Genomic DNA, 18,529 nt, shown 5'->3' with positions numbered 1-18,529 from the left:
CATCCTCAAGCTTGACAAAAATAAAGAGGTACTGGTCAGCAATGATTGGGGAAAAATTAGGAAGAAAACTTGAAGAAACTTTGTTGGTAGCAAGTCGCTCTTGAACACGACACTTTCACTCCGCATCCAAGTCGGGTTGGGTTGTTTCATTCACCGGTCACATCACCATGGTCCCATCACACCATCCACATTTGGGGTTAATGATACCAATCCATCATGTCAGTGTCGCCGATATGTTCAAGAGACTTCATTCAGAGAATTCACCTGTGTCTCACCTGCTACAATACATCTACACTCCATTCTTTCATGACCGCCACCCTGAACCTTATGTCATCAGATCGTTTTCACCTCCATTAAAATCATTTGCTCCGTTCTATGTCATTGATGTGGGATTCATTAAGGCCCTCCTGTGATGGATCGCTTCTTGTCGACATCAGCTCATTATCCAAGAAGTCGATCTAGGAACACCCCGTTCAATACTTTGAAGCTTGCATGCCTCAATGGCAAGTTTCTCACTTCCAGCGATAGGTTTACATCAATGGCCTTCGACCGAAAGATTTTGCGTGGTGTTCGATGCCAAGTCCTTTATTCACACCACGTGAATTTTACTGTAGTACCTTGAGGGTCATTATCATTATCGGTGATTCCTCTCATGCCTGTTAACAGCTTACATCATTGGCTGGTAATCAGGCAATGTCTTTCCATGTTCGACTCCAGAATATCTCTCACATGGATAGACTTGTACTTCGAGTGAAGATCAAACGAGATTGAAGACCCCAGATCTAGTTTCATCCATCCGAGCTGCGATATATATTCAGGGAAATAAAGACATCAAATGTACATCATTGCTGCACAGATAATCATCCAATCAAAGGGATGATGGCTCTACCAAAATCATCAGTCTACACTCAGACGATTGTCTGTCCTATGTACATGAAAATGAATTTATAAAGCTGAGCATGGGAATTCCCGCCTCAGCTAGATCATGAAAATATTATGAAGATAATGTATTGTATTGTATCTTATTACAGGTCTCCTCCCAGCTTGAAAGAACTTCGGATCCTCATAATAAAGCATTTCACCCGACATCAAAAGATTAATGACCTCATGCTTTAGGGGGCAACTGTTATAGACATTTTTGGGCACTGCAACCCCAAGCATGAAATGTCCATAAACCAAGGGCTCCTAAGTCTCTAAAAGTGTTGTTCTAACCCCTAAAGGAACAAGGTCAATTGATTACAGCTTCTCCCAGAAGTTCTCCATGAAAAACTGCTCAAAATTGGTCAAAACAGGATCATTTCAGCTGCTCCATAGGCAAAGTGCGTTGCATCTCACCTAAGTACACTCTGTGAGTGTGTTGCATTTCAAAAAGCCCTTCTATGGGGTGCGATGGGAGAGAAGTGACAAATGGCAGTGTCAATTCGCGAGGTGGAGAGGCATGGAATCTTCCAAAAACTTCTCCTGTGACACTTGTCTCTCTGAATTCGACCAAGGATGAGTAAGAGATCATCAATATCCAAGTGGAAGCAAGAACTATCAGAGGGAAGACACTAATCAAATCACAAGCTGACTCATCTCCCTTATAGATATCTATATATGGATCCCTCATCCCAGAGATCCGGAGGTTGGAATTCTGCATCTTGTAAGGAATTGTTGTTGGTTTCTTGAGACAACATCATAGTGTTGGGTGATCTAAGCTTTGTATGAGGTGAAGAAGGGCTTACTTGCTTAGAGGATGATGCTGGGTCAGAACAACTGGCTGTAACTCCCTTGGCTCTTTCTTGATTATCAATAAAAGCTATTCAAGTTTTCCTCCATACTCTTGTGTCATTTATGTTTTATGCATTTGTATGGTCAATTTACATCTGATCCTAGATTGTTTATGATTATAGATCCATGTTCTTGTATAGTGTTATGCTACTGTGATCCTACAGGTACTCTGTGAAGCTGGGCGTACAAGGGAGCAAGTAGCGAAAGACTATCAAGAGAGTGAGGAATCAGACTAGGAGATAAGCGCAAGACAAAGGTTGGTCTTCTTTGTTCTTCTCTCATCTATATTTCATAAAGGAAAAACGAAAGTAGCTTTACTTTGTTTGTTTCTAAGGTAGCTACCACACCTTAGTGGGATAAGCAGTTCTGTGTAGACACTTTTCCCTGTAGCAGGAAGGCTTGCCAAATATCAGTTTCTCCAAAGGAGTTTGTGAAGGGCGTGTCCTTGAAAACATCCTAGAGAAAAGTTTGACACCGACAAGACTCACAGAGCATCCTCTCCTCTAGATCTGATCCATAGTGATCTCATGGGGCATTTTCCTCATCCTTCCATCAACAAAGCAAGGTATGTGCTTACGTTTATTGATGATTTCTCATGGTATACTTGGGTGTATCTTATCAGGGTCAAATTTGAAGTTTTTGCGCACTTTGAAGATTTCAAAGCACTAATTGAGACACATTCAGAGAGAAATATCAAAGTCCTCCGTACAGATAATGGGGGGGAATATGCTAACACAATAGTTTAGAACCTTTGCCTTGAGTCCGGCATACAGTTGCAACACATAGTTCCATACACTCCGCAGCAGAATGGAGTTGCTGAGAGAAAGAACCGATCTCTCAAAGAGATGGCTTCCTGCATGATACATTATAAGTCACTACCTCATAAGCTATGGGCTGAAGCACTTAATTGTGCTAACTACATCTAGAACAGATCTCCTCATAGATCTGTCAAGGATCCTACCCCCTTTGAGGCTTGAAGCGGCACTAAACCGGAGGTCACCCACTTCCGTGTTTTCGGCTCTCGAGCATGGGCCAGGATCCCCTCTGAAAAGAGGAAAGCTCTTGATCCACAGAGCATTGAGTGCATCTTTGTTGGATACCCTGATGGTGTGAAGGGATTCTGACTCCTGATTTCCTCTACGGACAAGCTCATCATTGAGAAAAGTGTCCAATTTGAGGAAAGTGTCTCGCATGCACCTCAACTGCCGCATGCAGACACCTTTTATCTACCTCATGACCAAGCTGATGACTCAGTACACTCAGATGCAGATACAGAGCATGCAGATGCTGAGGTAGAGCATGCAGATGCAGAGACAGAGTCTTCAAATACAAATCTAGTGCATGCATATGATGATCCACATCCAAGCCCAGATTGATCTTCCAACAGTGAATCAACTTCCCCTGTCGTAAATCAGAGAACAAGGAGCTTAAGTGAGATATATGCACAAGACCACCTGGCTGTTAGACATGGTCTTGTGGGGGATAATTCTGATCTGCAGAGGACTAGCTTAAAGTTTATTGAGCCTCCTCTTGCCCTCACTGCCACTGAACCAATGCCATCCTGACATTGTCATTTGGTTCAGTCTTTTGATCCGCAATCTTATGCTGAGGCTGCTAGTCATCCCTCTTGGGAGTCTGCCATCGAGGAGGAGTACAACTCCCTCCTCGAGAACAAGCCCTGGGATCTGGTCCCCCTTCCTTCAGGAAGGAAACTTGTTCAATGCAAATGGGTCTATAGGACTAAGAGTTCTGCAGATGGGAAAATAACTAGACAGAAAGCCAGGCTAGTAGCCAAAGGCTTCCAGTAAGTGCATGGCATTGATTATGATGAGACCTTTGCTCTAGTAGCAAAGATGGATTCCATACGCCTTGCACTTGCCATTGCGGTTGCCCAGGGGCGGGAAGTACATCAGATGAATGTGAAGAATGCCTTTCTTCACAGAGACCTATATGAGGAGATCTACATGGAGCAGCCACATGGTTTCATTCAGGATTCATCTTTGGTCTGCAGACTGAAGAAGTCTCTCTACGGCCTTAAGCAGGCCTCGAGAGCTTGGTATGTGAAGATGGATTCTTTTCTCTTATCACAAAAATTCGAAAGATGTAAGTCTGATCCGAATGTTTAAATGCTTAGGATGCCAGACATGGGTCCATTACACTTCTTTCTTGATCTTGAGATCAGCCAAGATGCCACAGGCATCAAACTCTCTCAGGCTAAGTATGCATGGGATCTCCTCAAAAGAATTCACATGACTAACTGTAAGCCAGCATTGACTCCTTTTCTGTCTGGGATTCGCCTTGAGGATGGAGGTGACACTCCATTAGTTGACATTACTCTCTACCTACAGCTAGTGGGGAGCTTACTATACCTCACCCACTCTAGACCAGATCTCTCATATGCAGTAGGGGCAATTTCCAGATACATGCAGGAGTCGCATGAGCTACACTGGAAAGCTGCCAAGCGCATCCTCCGATATGTGTAGGGCACCATCACCTTCGGGATTCACTATGCAACAGGCACTGCATTGAATCTCCTTGGCTTCACAGATTCTGATTGGGCGGGCGATAGCATTGATCGCAAGTCCACCTCTGGATATTCACTCAGTCTAGGGTATGGCCCTATCTGTTGGTCGAGCAAGAAGCAGGTTGCTATTGTTGTCTCTTCAGTTGAGGCCGAGTACAGAGGAGTAGTCAACATCACCATTCAGGCTCTGTGGCTACAACACTTCCTCACTGAGTTGGCCATCTAGTTCCACCAGCCCACTATCATCTGGTGTGACAACCAGAGCACTCTCAAATTTTGCAGGGATCCAGTACAACGGTAGCGGACGAAGCATATAGAGATCCATATGCACTACATCAGAGACTTAGTACATGATCGGGTCATTGATTTACAGTTCTGTCCTTCAGCAGAACAGACTACAGACATCTTCACCAAGACATTCACTGAGCAGAAGTTTCACACTCTGCGCGATCTTCTTGGAGTGAAGGAACAATTGCTTAGCAACTATATTTTCTTCCTCTTTTCTTTTGATTACATTGTATTTTTAGGGGGGGTTTCTCCCACAAGGTTTTCCCTCTATCCTCAGTTTTAGTACAAGTTGCATTGTATTTTGGGTGACCTTTGGCCTTAGTTTCCAGGGCCCATTTTCTATTTTTCCCCATAGTGGTGTTCAGGGGGGGTGTTGGAGGTACTATACACCTAGTACATTAATTACCGACACATGCAGAAACTTAGTTAGAGAATTCACTGACATGCAAGGCTTCAACATTGGAATCTTCACGAGATTGGTGCCTTTGACTGTCCATGCATGCATGGGACTACATGCAAGATCCTTTCTGCATGATTTACTCCCTGATTTGCTCCTCCTTTCACTTTGCAACTGGTTATTTCTCTCTGGAACTTGCTGTAGGTGTCGAGTCTTCTCATTGATCACCACTATGGCACATGACCTTGGGATCTTCACCCATTAATGCTATATCATGAGCATTGTAACCTATTTCCTGAATCATAATTCTTTTTGTTCTTTCAATTTTCTTTAGTGTTTTTGCTCTGCAAAGCTGTGTGTTCAACCTTTACTAGCTAGATTCATCTGTGCAAGTTTTCTAACACATTTACAAATACTAGATCTACTTCTACAAACAAACTTGCGGAAGCTTAATCGATTTTGAGCAAGATCAAATAGAACACATATAACAGAGAAGTAGAAATCAATCACACATGAACACAGAAGAATACTCTGGGGAAAGCCTCAGCTAAAAACCCTGATCTCTATATTATCATACAAGTGGAAATATCTCAGGATTACACAAAGCTTTAGCTCACAAGCTATCCAGCTCTCAGTACAATCCCTCACTACTGCTAATAGACAAAATAGACAACACATATGCCTTCCTTCAGTCCTCCAAGCCTCCTATTTCCTTGCGCAGTTTCTCCTGGGTCCTCAAGCTGCCACCTGTGTGTAATTCCCTCACACACTGCTCACTAACCTCTGAAATAATTGCGCAATCCTCAAGGAAAGAATTCCTTCTTCCTGTAAGAGATATCCTCATGGGAATATTCCTACAACTAATAGTACACTGTCCCATCCTTTTTTCTCAACTGGGTCTCTGTCTGAACTAACATGCATGAGTTATTTATGAGATAATATTCAGTTATTTGAAGTACACTAGTTGCATGCATGCATGCATTGACTAACTGAACTCATAATCAGTTCCACAAACTGTTGGAACTAATCTAACTAGATTTAACTCAGTTAACTGAGCTAACTAATTACAACTCATCCTGATCTCCTTAATTAAGGGATAACTTCCTCAATCAAAGGGATAATTGTTGCATGTATTCACATAGATTTCATGTTTGATTTTCTCTAACTAATTAACTCAAGATGAATTAATTAATTATTTTTCAAACAGTTGTTGAGCTCAAATTCAAATTTTAATTCACAATTTTAATTTAGGGACTAATTAAAATTGGAATGTATCCCGAAATGCTATCTATAGGAATGCTATTTTAGCATTTCTTGTTGCTATTTTCAACAGAGACAACACTTCCATATTTATAGATATGAGTGTTGGACCTCCTTATTTCCATAATTTTTCTTTTAACATTTCTCGCCACCTTGAACACATTCTAAAATGAGTTAGGTTCCCAGAGGCGAGCCTGACGTTGGATGTTATCCTTTAAATTACCTAAGAAGGCATTAGTCAGATGCTCCTCTGGAATATTGATTATCTTGATATTCAATTTTTGGAAGTTCTCAACCTTCTTCGCAATTGAACCCCTTTGAGATTTATCAATTGAATAAGGAAGGTGTTGTTATTTGTGTCCTCATGATGTGTTATCAATTCCTCCCTAAAATTTTTCCAAGTGACAAGTGATTTACGAGAACAAAGCCATCGATATCACACAAACTAACTGGGTTCTGAATATAAAGATGCAATGTGTACCTTTTATGTGTTGCAATCATGTAGATCAAATAACTACTCCATATACAGTATCCATGTTACCAGATCCTTGCTATCAAAATTCCTCATATCAATCTTTGGAATGTGGTTGGTCTTCAACCCAAAGTTGGAGTCTCTAAAATCATTATTCACATTCTTTTTGTTCTTATCGTGAGTTTTATGGAATACCTTGTCACCATTAGGAAGCATTTCTTGTAGTAACTTTGTCAAGCCTTCCTTCAAGCCTTCCATGTACTTTTTTATTTATGATTTTAAACCATCTATATTAACATTAATCATTGCTTCCAATTCATCTTTGGTTGTTATTTGTGAGAGAGAAATATGTTGTACTTGGTCCTGTAATTTTGATATATCATGTTTCATTTCTTCCTATTCTTCATTCATCATAATGGAGATTTCTGGGAGCTTAATGAGTGTAACATTTTTTTTTGGGAGGAATTTTAGAACCAAATAATGATATCTATGCTTCATTATGCCCTTTGAACCACTTCAAATAATTTTTTCAAACATAATTTGTGCAATTTTGAAAATAAACACCATTTTTGTTTTTACGAGCTTGATTTTGAGCTTGTTGATTTGGTTGATCTTGAATTTGTTGTATCTTTGTGATTTCATCCTCCCAAGGTCTAAAAATTCCTCCTAAGGTAGCTTTTTGTGTCTTCTTTCCAAACCCACAAATTAGACTGAGATTGAGTTATTCAAGATAAAGTTATGCCAAATCTCCCATGATGGTCTGATTATGGATTGGTTCAGTATATTGAACTTATATGGGCTACCACGTCTCACTATTTCAACCTTTGTCCTTGAATACTGTACCTAAAAAATTACATTCCATGCATTTTTAGTTAATTTTTATGGAATTCAAATTGGACGCTCAAAGAGGAAGTCTTGTTCTTCCCATCCTTAGAAGCATCTTGTTTCTCCTTTTGCTTCGATCCACTTCATTGCGCTCTTTTCAGGCCTATGTTCTCCAGGTACTATCCCTGTACACAAGCCTTTTCCACCATTTTGGGATTGAACAACATCACTTGCTCACGCAAAATGGGGTGCAGACCCCCCAAATACTTGAGGAGTACATTTTGGTTCTTTGGAGAGATACCCAAAATTATGCCATCTTTCTGAATTCTGTGGTGTACTCCTGCATGCTTGGGCCCAATTTTTGCCTGAATTAATGCCACCAGATGCACTGGTCTTCCATGTACCCAATGGGATAAAACTGTGACTTAATGAGGGTTTTGAAATCCTCCCACTTAGTCACTGGAGGTTCTCCCTCCAACCTCACAGTTTCTGTGTGTCTCTCCCACCAAGTCAGTTCATGGCCCTCCAATTTTCGCCGCGTGAATGAGATCTTCTGCCCTTCCTCAATCTGATGGACACTGAAATAAACTTCCAGTTGTTGCAACCAGTGGTTCAGCTTCAGAGCGTCGATCTCACCGTTGTATGGCTTGATATCAAATTTTTCCTCCACTTTAAACAAGGATTGGTTCATGGTACTCAAACTGGGTCTATCTCTTCCAGGTTCTTTCTTCGACTGGTTATCTGCGTCTTCCCGATCTCTCGATCCCCTTCTGATTTGTCCTTTGCATTCGAACCCCCTTCTTCTCCAAATATCCCCAAATTATTTCTTAGGTCTGCGATAAGGGGGTTTAAATTACACTTTATATCCATGAATTTTCCTACAAGCCATGAAAACCTCACCTTTGCAGGATCATGAGGTTCATTTACAAATTCATCACCCATGATTAGAGTTTTACGATTTTTGGCCTCGTCGGTCTAGATCCATGCAATCTCCCCAAAATAACCAAAGAAAATTTCTCTGATACCAAATGATCTGTAAACCACCGTGCACATTCCACTGGACAATTCGTCACAACATATATGATAATATTATATTAAAAATCTAAGATTCTACACTATTACAATTTTATTTAATTTCTATATTTGTAAAATTAACTGTAATTAGTGCATGCATGTGAAAGTAAATCAAGCAGAAAAGTAGAGAATGAAAAAATAAGCCCACACACACATAATACACAATATATGCTCTCTCGGAAACCCTTTCAGGAGAAAACCCAACTGGAAGGTGAGGCCACTTCGCTCTCTTTCTCTGTTTGGAAATATGGCTGCACATACAAATAAGTAATGTCTGTGGCCCATGGGCTGCTATAGTATACAGATCCTCTCTGTGCACTCTACCTCCTATCTCTCATGGCTATCTTTTCTCAACTATGGAACAAAGTGCTATCGAAAGAATGGAATGCCTTTTCCTCCTAGTGGCCCGGTTATAGCATAGTCTGATAGCCTACTAGTGGTTAAGTTTGACTACATCAACTCTTAACTAGAGTTACAAAATAGACTCTTCTAGAGTCTTTTACATCACAAACACGTGGCTAGCCCCTTTTCCTTTAATAATGGGGGTTGACGCAGCGTCCTCAACAAGAAGGTGATCTTCTAAGCAACATAAATTTCACATACGGACTCTAATTGATGTCGTTTGATGCCTCAAAATGCTCTCGGAAGGTTTCAGACCTCGTTTCGCCAAACTAGCTCCCGCTGGTAAAAACGGTGTCATGAACTGATTCCTCCACTTTTTCCACTCCAAATGCATCGAGATGGATGAAAAATAATATTATGATCCAATTCAGATCACTTATCCTGAGCTAAACATAGGTTATAAAAACTTCGAGACGACTAAGTTTTGAGGAAGACAATTATGAGATTCGCAAGCTTTGGTACCAAATGTTATTTACCCAGATAAGAATAACACAAAAGGATAATAAAGGATATTTCAACACCTTGAACAAAATCCAAGGATAAGAAAGGATAGTTCAACACCTTGATAAAAATCTAGTTCGAGGGGGGGAATCCTCCTTTTACATCATATAAATGAACAATTCTTGGATGATTTAAATAACAAGGGCTTCCTAGTAAGTATAGAAATCTAAAGGGTAAAACTATAATTAGGGCCTACATAACAATAAGAATGTAAGGGCACAACAATAACAATATAGGGGATGCACTAGTATTATAGGGACCTAACATAAGTAATGATTTTGGTGGCCCCTGGTGTTGCCTATGTCCGGGATCGAGGCTTCCAAGTTGTCCATCAATTTTGGGTCTATAGTTGCCTACCTTTCCTATCGAACTTCTTCCTCTACTTCGTGAATATTGACTTGAATGTTTGGGGGCATATGATTCTAATAGTTATGAGCCTTAGCCTCGGCCCTATAATGCACCCTGGCACCATAAACATTCCCCCATCCTCCTATGCCATAGATACAATGAGTTATGTAGTGGGTGATTGCAGCCATAGGGGGAATATACACATAGGATAGATGTTAGCGAAGGCCGAAAACTAGAGGAAATGCAAACCAAGGAACCAGTTGATCCCCATAAGTGAAGTGCAAGCTGAACCAAAGAACATAATAGGATGCTCCACTCTTAGTTATAGTGCAGGTGAGGGGCAATAGGAAGGCCCAAGGGAGGCTCCCTGACATTGATTTAAGGATGGAGAAGTTGCATCCAAAAATCATGGTAGCCAAGGGAAAAATACAAGGAGCAGTTCCCAAAAAGAAAATGGAAATCTTGACGAGGAAAAGGGGTATAGATACTCCTACACCTATTGGAGACCTCCATTACATGCTTACATTTAATAAAATATTCCATGCAGGGTGGAAACTTGGTGGTTCAAGGGATAATTTAATGATTTACATGAGGTGGGGCATGATGGTGGTGGCCACGAGCTCAGAGCCAATGCTCGATAGCCACCTCATTCATATGTTTTAGCATCTTGATCGAGGGAGATAAATTGTGCTAAGCCAACCCAGGGCAGTCTTGTTTGAGATGGGAGATTGAAAGAGATACCCATGTGCTATTAATGAAGGAAGAAGAAAATTTGTAGCCTTCATTGGTACGTGTGTCAATGGATTTATTTCTTTGATGCCTAAAATGAGAAGGAATAACAATCAAAGTTTGAGAGAGAGGGGAAGAAATTGTGATTTTTTATTTTTAGAATTTCCAAATATGGGAAATCGGAAGAGGATATGAGCTAAATGAAATTATATTGACCATTGAGACCATGATCTGGGAGTCACTGTCAATATAAATCCTAGATAAATTTAAATGAGGGGATTCCTTACACCAAATTCTAGAGCAAAGAGTTCGACAATTTTGTTATTATTGATCCCTATGTGGCATACATAAATATGAAGAATAGTTATAGAATCTAAATGAAAATCTCCTCCAATTCCAACATCCCCCAGGTTTCCTTTTGATGCTTCATAAAAGTTAAGTTTGAAAAATACAGTAGGAGGGAAGGACCAATAGAGTGGAGAAGAGGATGAAGGTCTACCAATGAGATGCAAGATCCCATCATCATTAAATGAGGGGATTCCTTACACCAAATTCTAGAGCAAAGAGTTCGACAATTTTGTTATTATTGATCCCTATGTGGCATACATAAATATGAAGAATAGTTATAGAATCTAAATGAAAATCTCCTCCAATTCCAACATCCCCCAGGTTTCCTTTTGATGCTTCATAAAAGTTAAGTTTGAAAAATACAGTAGGAGGGAAGGACCAATAGAGTGGAGAAGAGGATGAAGGTCTACCAATGAGATGCAAGATCCCATCATCTGATATCAAGATCTATAAGATATGAATAATAGGCACTTTAGTAGATATTTCCCATTCTAAGGCATCCTGAGAGGTTGATAGAATAGTTTCTGAAACATATTTTAGAAGAAGTTTCTAGAGATAATCCAATGAGAGATTGATTTCTAAATATTCTACTATTCCATTCCTTCCAGACTATACATGGTATAAATCCTAGTAACAATGTTCATGCTATGTTCAAGATGGAATTTGAGTAAGGAGAGGAGCTCCAATCTACTAGAGTTTTGATATACAAGAGAGGTCCCAATTGGTTTGGCGAAAGTGGGATACTACACTTTGCCAAAGATCTTCTATAATTAGGGGTAGACTAAACAAGTGCTCATTTTCTTCTTGGGCATAGTTACATAGGTAGCATATTAAGGGCCCTCAAAACTATGTGTCATAAGCTTGTCCCATGCCAGAGTAATTTGGTGTGCAAGAAGCTATAGAAATTGGGCCAATTTTGGATAAAGTGTTTTATCCCATCTTTGAGAATCAATTTCAAGGCGAGGAGTTTGATCATGCTTGGCTTCAAATGATAATCTTCTATTAATTTCAATATGCCTCGAGAAGTGTATCCTCATCTCAATTTTTTTCGGGTATTTAGACAAGGATATGTATATTTGTTGAAGGATTTCTTCTAGTTTCCTCCATGCTTGAGTTGAAGGCCTAAAATGTTAAGATTCTTTGGATTTCCAAATATACCAATTTGTTTCTAGGGGAGAGTGACTCCAATAATCCACTACCAAGAGTTGATAATATTTTAGTATGTGGCTAAGGTCTTGGATATCTTGTTGGGACACAATGTGAGAACATTGATACCAAGAATATTCCCAAAATTGAGCTATCTTCTAATCACGAGAATCAAGTGCTTGATTTTGTAAGCAAGTTTCCAAATGGAAGAACTTAAATTTGACATCCTAACTCGTTGATCTAGCATCTCATCATTGTATTTTTTATTCCATATCTTACGCTAGAGCTCCTGACCTCCTTAGAGCCATCTCTACCAAAATTTGGTGCACAAGACCATGCTGATAGTTTCAGGGTTGCGAAGGCCCAGTCCTCCTCTAGATTTGAGAAGGCACAATTTTTCCCAAGAGACTAATCTCCACTTTCTTTCTCTTGATACTCCCCCCATAAGGAGAAATGGAGTGTTCATATCTAGTTCAAGATGCATTTGGGAGCAGCTAGTGAGGAAAATAGGTAAATGGGTAGAGCTTGAAGAATTGATTTAAGCAACATCAGTCGGGTAGCAAGATTGAGAGAATGAAAGGTCTAACTCTCAAGGTGCTTGGTTATCTTATGAATGAGGTCCACCTAAGGTTCAATCATAAGAGAATTCATGGTGAGAGGGGATCTCCAGTTAGAGGGAAGCATACATAATCTATATCCCAAAATTCTTGTGATGTGACCTTGAATAACCGATGAAGTATTAAAAAAAAAATCCTTAGATTTGTGTAGGTTGATCTTTGTTTTGAAAGTAAGCATGAAGTCCTCCAAAATTCTCTCTGAAAGCATTCACTCCTTTGACAGTGGGGGAACCCATCAACATTGTTTCATCAACAAATTGTTGATGGGAGGTTGTGTCCTCTTCCCCAAATAGTTGATCACTTCTAATCTTTCTGTCAGTTATTGCAACCCTTATAGCATACCCCAAGCCTTCTGCTGCAATAGTTAGAGAAAGAGAGACATGGGATCACCTTGCCTTAACCCCCCTATGGATGAGTTAAAAGTGGTTAAGGGGGAACCATTGATTAAAATAGAGAATAAAATAGAGGATATCATGGAGTGGATCTAAGAGGACCATGCGGAAGAAAATACAAAAGCGAGAACCATTTTATGGAGGAAAGTCAAACTAAGTTTGTCAAAATCCCTAGAATAATCTAGTTTCATTATCATATCATCCTTTATAGATTTTTGTACAGCATGGATGACCTCTTCATCCACTACTATGCCATACAATGTTTGTCTTCCCTCTATATATCCGAACTAATCTCCTAAGATTATGGCTTGCAAAATCGATTTTAGCATGTTGGTTATTACCTTGGAGATGATTTTAGAGTTGCATGGGGCTATTTGACGAAACCCACCGGGATTATCTGCTTTGTCTTGCTTAGGAGATGATGTCATGAAGGTTTCATTAAGAGCATGCAATACCAAGGTGGAATAAAACGATTCCTCCACCACTTCATAGATCTCATTTCCCAAGAAAGATCAACATGCATGGGAGAAATCTGTGGTGAATCCATTCAAGATCGAGGCTTTATTTTTGGGCATTCCAAATATTGATGATTCAACCTCCTCCATAGTAATTAGTCTCATGAGGGCCTTCTTACCCACCAAAAGTGGGTAAACCCTTAAAAGACAACTTTTCTCCTATAATGGACAACCAACTAACAACCTTTAACGGTCACGCATCTCTCACAATTTCACATTCCCCTTGAATGAAGGTGGGTCACCACTCAACGCGTACTTTAACCAATTTGTAACCAAGTACTTTTACTCAATGTTTTGGTAATTCTAACATGGATAAAGCGGTGATATAGATGATTTACTATTAATTTATGGTATGTTCTATGCTTAAGAGCAATTTACTTCAATTATTCTTATTAGCCCAATATCAATTTCCAGTATGCAATCACATCAACATGATAGTAAAATGAAGTTAGAACACAAATTTAAACAACAGAAGACAAGCCAAGAAAAGATACACAAGATGTGGCGCCAGTAAGGGACAAACCCCAATGCGGGGAAACCCTTTGATCAATTCTTCTATATTCTTCAATAATTCAACAGAGAGAGAGAGTACAATATCACAAATTTGTGATTTACAATAGCAGTAATGAAACCCTTGAACAACAATAGAAAGGGTGATCAATCAACTCCCAATTGTCCTCAAGACAACCTAGGAGAACTCTGTCTCCAACAGCAGTAATAGCAGTCCAAAACAGTCATTGTAAGATGGTCAAAACATCAGTTAATGCTACAACATATTGTAGCCAGCCCTCACCAAACAACACTGTCCTAAATGTGTCCTCCAACAAGTCAACGCAGGCTCTCCAGTAATGCGGTTAGCCTAAGAGAGGTTGCCCACACAAAACCATAGTCAATGGAGCCTATAAGGGTCAACACAGTCCTTTAACACCCAAACAAGGTTTTTGCACCTTCCTGCGTCCTCCTACAATGTTGCCCAAACTGCGTCCTCTTTCCCACATGAGAGAGTCTTCTTTGTCCTTTGTATACCCAAGAGACAAGGAGAGAGAAGAGATGTGAGGATGAGATGAGTGAGTTAATGCCTCAAGGTCTCCTCTACTTATATTCCACGTTGAGGTTTAGTTGTGGGTGTGCAACACTATTTTACTTGTTGGCTGACCTTGACAAATTGTCATGAAATACAAATAAATTCATATCTCCATGAATACATGTCAGAATCGGATGATCATTAGATCAATCCTACACCTCTCGACAAGAGGAATCCAAGAAAATACCAGCTGCCATAAATAAGATGACCCACATGGATTTTGGCCTTAGTTGCCAATTTTAACATTTAACAATCTTTACTGTAAGCTTGTTCTCTCACCTTAATAGGGGGAATTAGTTTTTAGCCCTAATCGAGTGTGTTCTCCTTTGAGGCTTTAGGTTATATTGTTGAAGGAAGTGTAACTAGGTTCAATCTTCATAAATGTAAGTTTGACTTTTGTATTTATTCAAGAAAAGAGAAATTATTTTTATGATACTTTTCAATGAGTTTCTTGCTCATTGAATTAGGTCAAGCACATGTATAAGTGCTTCTAGGAAGTCAAGAGTTAAATGTATTTATGTAAGACCCTTTGAGGGCATGTTACACTATGTATAAAATAGTATAAAGGTCAAATAAATACCTCCAAGACAAGTGCAAGTCCTCTCCATGCAACAACGTCCTCCTTTATAAGCAAAACAAAGGAAATATTGAAGAAATAGTCAAGTCGGCCTAAGGACAACTAGTCAGCCTACAAGTTGGCTTAAAGGAGGGAGAATCCTCTATATATAGAGGTTGTCCACTCCTATAAAAAATCGTAGATCATATCTGAAGTTAGAGAGCAAGTGAAGCCAAGTGAAAGATGAAAAATTCAAGTTTAAGGGAGCCTCTAGAGCAGCGAAGGAGGAAAGATAACCGAAGAATAAAGGGTTTTTTTAGGGTAAGCTGAAGCCAAACGTGCGAAGAATTAAAGGGCTGACTACAGTCACTGTAGCAACAACTTTAAGGTTTCTCATCCATCATTGTTTGGGCTTCAAACTGGGCCTACTAGGCCTTCTATCCAAGCAAAGAGGGAAGAACATCAAGAAAAGCAAGAAAGAAGAAGACCGATGTATAAGGGACTATTTCTGCGCTATAAACAGTCACACGTGCGAGGTGAAGTAAGGGTATGTCTGCAACATAACAAAAACTAGTGAACAATCAATTGTTTGGATGAGAGATCAAGCCTACAAGGACTCCCAAGCCTAGTGAAGGAGCCTATCTCTCTAACGCAGGTGGAAAGGAGGTTGAAGGACTCTAGGATGAAGTGTCAGGGGACAAAGTGTTGGAAGAAGGAAGCCTATGTGCCGGGGAACAAAGTGAATCAAGGAGGAGAGGACTTGACTTATGCTTGGAGGATATTCTAAGTCAGGGTTCTAGGGATGGGCATTGATCAATAGAAGCTTTAATAAGAGAAATTCATGAAAGGGTTTTCCTCTCAAGAGAAGAGAGGTTTTGGCCCCAACAAAGAGCCAATATCTTGTGTTCTCGTTCTTATGTTTTGATAGTAGTTTAATGAAGTACACACACATGCATTAATAATAATAAGAATAATGCTAAGTTAACAACAAAAGTAAAAAGGCTCCACAAATTGTTATCAAGTAACAAAGAATCACACTACACCACTCTGCGCTAGATTCTTCAACATGGTATCAGAGCTAAGGTGACACATCAGGGAAAGGGAAACTCAAGAACACTCATCAAGGAGAAGCATCTACAAAGTTGAAGCATCAAGCCTAGAAGTCTAAATCACTTCAAGGACAAGAAGGGTATGCAATCCATTATTCATCAAGTAGGTCTACAAATCTAGAAAAAGAGCCTTACATAAAGGCACCTACAAAGAAGAATAGATTGAAGCAGGACCTACATCAAGCTACAAGTCTTCAAGAAAATCTCATCATTAAGCAAGTCCACTTGGAGAAGGAAACTTGAAGAACATCAAGATCCAAATAAGACAAGCCATCAAGTCTTCAAGGAGGAATCAAATCCATTACATCTTAAAATCTCTCAAGTAAGTACATGTCCCCTTATGAATATACATCAATGTCTTTTTGCAAGGAAAACAATAAATTGGTAGGTACCAATAACTTTCTTTCATGGAAGAAGAGGACTGATCTACTACTCAAGGAGAATGAGCTCCTAGAGCATGTCAAAGGGAATATCACTATCCCTGCTAAGGAACAAACTCAAGCCTTAGCCAAGTACAATAAGGATGAGACAAGATATAAAAGGATTCTGATAGAATCAATCAAAGACTCTCTCATTCCTTATGTCTCCAAGTTTAAGACATTGAAAGATATTTATGATAATATATTAGAACTATTCTTGGTCTCCACCACCGGAGAAGTAATATATCTGAGGAATGAATCATATAAGATCAAGATAACAAAGGAAGGAATAACTCCCTACTTCATGAAAATCTCTGAAATGAGAGATCAACTTCAAGAGCTTGGGGAAGTCATGTCTGACAGAGAGATGAAAAACGTAGTACTCAATGCTCTACCTGAGGAGTGGGGAAACTTCAAATCAAGCATATATGCCAAGAAGGAAGCAACCACTCTCAGTGAAATTTGGTCTCTATGCAAAATAGAGGAAACCAGACTTAAGGCAAAGGAATACATGGGATCAAAGGAGAAATAATTTGCTACCATGACCAAGAGAAAGAGTAAATTTGGCAAGTATGGTCCACGAAGAACAAACAACAGAGACATGTCCAAAATCCAATGTTTTGGATGCCAAGAATAGGGAAACTACAAAAGGAATTGTCCTAAGCTTAAAAAGGAAAACAACATAAAAAGGAAGAGGGAAGAAGCTCATATAACTCAAGAAATGAAAGAAGAAGGAAAGAAGCAAAAGAAGGAAGATCCTCCGGATCTCTACTATGACCAGGTCAAACTCTTTACTTCAAGTCTTCTTTCATAGTTTTGAGTGGTATAGGAGCATGTCAGAATAAGATTAATATTGCATGGCTAGAAACATCCTCTAGAATCTAGCAGCACGATGTACATAGAGTTCTAGATACTCATGAATATGTAACATTTATGATAAGAAAAAAAAATGCATGAGTAGAAATATCTTATAGAATATAGGAGCATGTAAAATATAGCTCTATATATTCTTGTAGAAAAAGCATACTTAGTATAAAACCTCATCCACGTTGAAAGAAAAATTGATCATGATTAAGTATCTTAGAAGACCTCCATCATCAAAAGAAAGGAAACATTTGCAAGGAAAGGATCTTTAATATCCCATGATGGAATATTAAAAATAAGGTTCATGGACCAAAGAATATGTCTCATTGGGAATCCCATTAATGGGATTCAAGAAAATAATGATATGCAGGCAAGCTAAGATGAAGCAAGAAGGGCCACACCAAAGGATGATCAAAGGAGAATCAAGATGAGGTATGCATGCTTTAAAGTTTAGTCATGTTATCATTTGTATATTATTTATTCATGGGATAGTTCTATAACATGATCAAGCATGAAAGAATGTCTTTTACAAAGAACATGCTCAAAGGCATGTACCCCAATGCAATGAAGGTCAATAAAATAATATGCTCACATAAGGAGTATAAGATTGCTGACTAAGAAATAAGAAGAAATGTTGACAAGTCCAGAAAGCAAGAAATGAAGGAACTCTCTCACAAGAAGAATTAGATGGTTGACTTATTTATCTAATAAGAAGAAAATGAAGAAAGAGATCAAGCATGTGGAAGAACACCATGATCACTGAGAATCACTATCTGACAAGATACTTTGAAGAAATCCCCCGAAAGAAGGAAAGACATCTCTGATAAAGGAAGAAAGAACCCTTGACACCTATGAAGGCCTTGGAGATATAAAATATGCAGATAATTGA

The sequence above is a fragment of the Pinus tabuliformis genome, chromosome J, assembly GCF_031772625.1.
Source record: "Pinus tabuliformis cultivar Carrire ecotype Pingquan chromosome J, CPIR1, whole genome shotgun sequence".
NCBI classification, from domain to species: domain Eukaryota; kingdom Viridiplantae; phylum Streptophyta; class Pinopsida; order Pinales; family Pinaceae; genus Pinus; species Pinus tabuliformis.
This window is presented reverse-complemented; position numbering follows the sequence as displayed.